General features: G+C 44.3%; 1 long non-coding RNA gene across 1 annotated transcript in view; it reads left to right on the plus strand.

Annotated features, from left to right (window-relative positions):
• The first annotated feature begins 919 nt into the window (after positions 1-919).
• Positions 920-2,666, plus strand: part of LOC119471380 — a 4,312-nt gene continuing 2,565 nt past the window's right edge. The window contains exon 1 of the long non-coding RNA XR_005200424.1: positions 920-1,360. This is a non-coding gene — a long non-coding RNA (uncharacterized LOC119471380). The remainder of the gene's footprint in view (positions 1,361-2,666) is intronic.

The following is a 2,666-nucleotide window of genomic DNA, read 5'->3' on the forward strand; positions in this document are numbered from 1 at the left end:
ATCGTGTCTGAAGGATATAGGAAAGTTCTTTCTCAAATGAAGCATATTCTAGCTCTCTAGCATTAAGAAGCCTGACTCCGTTTGCTTCTTAGCAGACATTCCCAGGCAGGCCCAGGTATCTCTTAACCTTTCCTTATTTAAGTATACCTTTCCTTATTTAAGTAGGTCAAGGCTTTTCTAATTAACTTCCTCTTTTCTTCTAAGAAAAAGGAAGTTAATTAGAAAAGGCTTGACCTAGGCCGGGCGCGGTGGCTCACGCCTATAATCCCAGCACTTTGGGAGGCCGAGGCGGGTGGATCGCGAGGTCAAGAGATCGAGACCATCTGGTCAACATGGTGAAACCCCGTCTCTACTAAAAATACGAAAATTAGCTGGGCATAGTGGCACATGCCTGTAGTCCCAGCTACTCGGGAGGCTAAGGCAGGAGAATTGCTTGAACCCAGGAGGCGGAGGTTGCGGTGAGCCGAGATTGCGCCATTGCACTCTAGCCTGGGTAACAAGAGCGAAACTCCGTCTCAAAAAAAAAAAAAAAAAGAAAAGGCTTGACCTACCTAAATATGGAAAGTTCTTTCCTGCTCCTTAAAGTATTAGCCAATCAGCTCTAGTTTAGACTAGGAAGTCTGGTGCCAGCCAGTAGATGCTGGATATAGCAATAGGAACCCAGCTGTATAAAGGATACATATTTCTGCCTTTCCTTTGCTCATTGCACTGTTGTGGCAAGACTGCTGGCAAGTAGTGACCTTTCTGCAGAAAGTAAATTTGCCTTGCTGAGAGAACTTAGGACCTGAGTGCTAATTCTTCTTGGCAACACCGGAGAATAGGCGTTTACTTCCAACAGTGTCCCTTCAAAAGATATATTGAAGTCCTAACTCCTGGTACCTGTGAATGTGACCTCATTTGGAAACAGGGCCTTTCCAGAATTAATCAAATTAAGATGAGATCATCCTAGAGTAGAGTGGGCCCTAATCCAATATGCCTGTTGTCCTTATCAAACGAGGAGACCCAGAGACAGACACCCAGAGAGGAGAAGGCCCTGTGAAGATGGAGGCAGAGATGGCAGCAATGCATCTACAAGCTAAGGATTGCTGGAACGCCCAGGAGCTAGGGGAGAGGCATGGCACAGACACTCTTCCAGAACCTTCAGAAAGAGCATATCCCTGCTGACCTTGGTTTCCAACTTCCAGTTCTCATCAGAACGCTGACAGAATGAACGTCTGCTGTTCTAGACCACCCAGTTTGTGTAATTTGTTATGGCAGACACAGAAAACCGGTATCCTCCCGAATGAACTACTTGCAACTGAATCCTGGGTTCAGAATCTGCGTCTTTGCAACAACACGAATGCAACTGGAGGTCATTATGGTAAGTGAAATAGTCCAGGCACAGAAAGACAGACGTCACAGTTTCTCACTTATTTGTGGAATCTAAAAATCGAAACTCTGGAACTCATGAACATTGAGAATAAATGGAGGGTGATATGGTTTGGCTGTGTCCCCACCCACATCTCATCTTGAATTCCCACATGTTGTAGTGGGAGTTTCACCACATAGGCCAGGCTGGTCTCGAACTCCTGGCCTCAGGTGATCTACGCTCCTCAGCCTCCCAAAGTGCTGAGATTACAGGCATGAGAAGTAACTGAATCACAGAGGCGAGTCTTTGCCATGGTGTTCTTGTGATAAGTGAGTAAGTCTCATGAGATCTGATGTTTTTAAAAAATGGGAGTCTCCCTGCACAAGCTCTATTCTCTTGTCTGCCACCATGTGAGACCTGCCTTTCACCTTCTGCCATCATTGCGAGGCCTCCCCAGCCACGTGGAGCTGATTTAATAAGTCTATTAAATCTCTTTCTTTTGTAAATTGCTCAAGCTTGGGTATGTCTTCATCAGCAGCATGAACACGGACTGATACAGATGGCTGCCAGGGGCTGGGAAGGGTTTTGTGGGGTTGGAGGTGGGGTTGTCGGGGGTTGGAGGTGGGGTTGTTGGGGGTTGGAGGTGGGGATGGCTAATTCGTACAAAAAAGTGGTTAGAAAGAGTGAATAAGACCTACTATGTGACAGCACAACAGAGTGACTATAGTCAATAATAATTTAATTGTACATTTTAAAATAAAGAATATAATTGGATTGTTTGTAACTGAAAGGATACCTGCTTGGGGGGATGGCTACCTCATTCTCCACGATGTGCTTATTTTACATTGCATGTCTGTATCAAAACATCTCATGTACCCCATAAATATATACACCTACTATGTAGCCACAAAAATTAAAAATAGAAAAAAATTTTAAAAATAGAAGCTGCTTCTCAGAATTGCTAAACTAAGGCAAAGTATACTAGAAAGAATGAGATGACAGTACTGGCTGTTGGTATCTCCATGTCCCTGAAGAGTAAGAGACACTTTCCGTGAATAGGCAGAAAGAAACAATTCTCTTCCCACAGGGGAACAAACATTAAGAACAACACTCCTAATGTTTGTAGGAGAACGTATGTGGCATAAATAAGAGAAAGTCAAGGACTGATTTGGTTAGAGTTTTCTTTGTTTAGAGGGGCTAGAAACACACCACTGTGATTCTCTGCTATTTGAGTTTCTTTTTGTTGTTGTTGACCCTGAGTCTTGCTCTGTCACCCAGGCTGGAGTGCAGTGGTGTGATCTTGGCTCACTGCAACCTC

Source organism: Cebus imitator, unplaced genomic scaffold (genome assembly GCF_001604975.1).
Source record: "Cebus imitator isolate Cc_AM_T3 unplaced genomic scaffold, Cebus_imitator-1.0 Scaffold59, whole genome shotgun sequence".
Lineage (NCBI taxonomy): Eukaryota > Metazoa > Chordata > Mammalia > Primates > Cebidae > Cebus > Cebus imitator.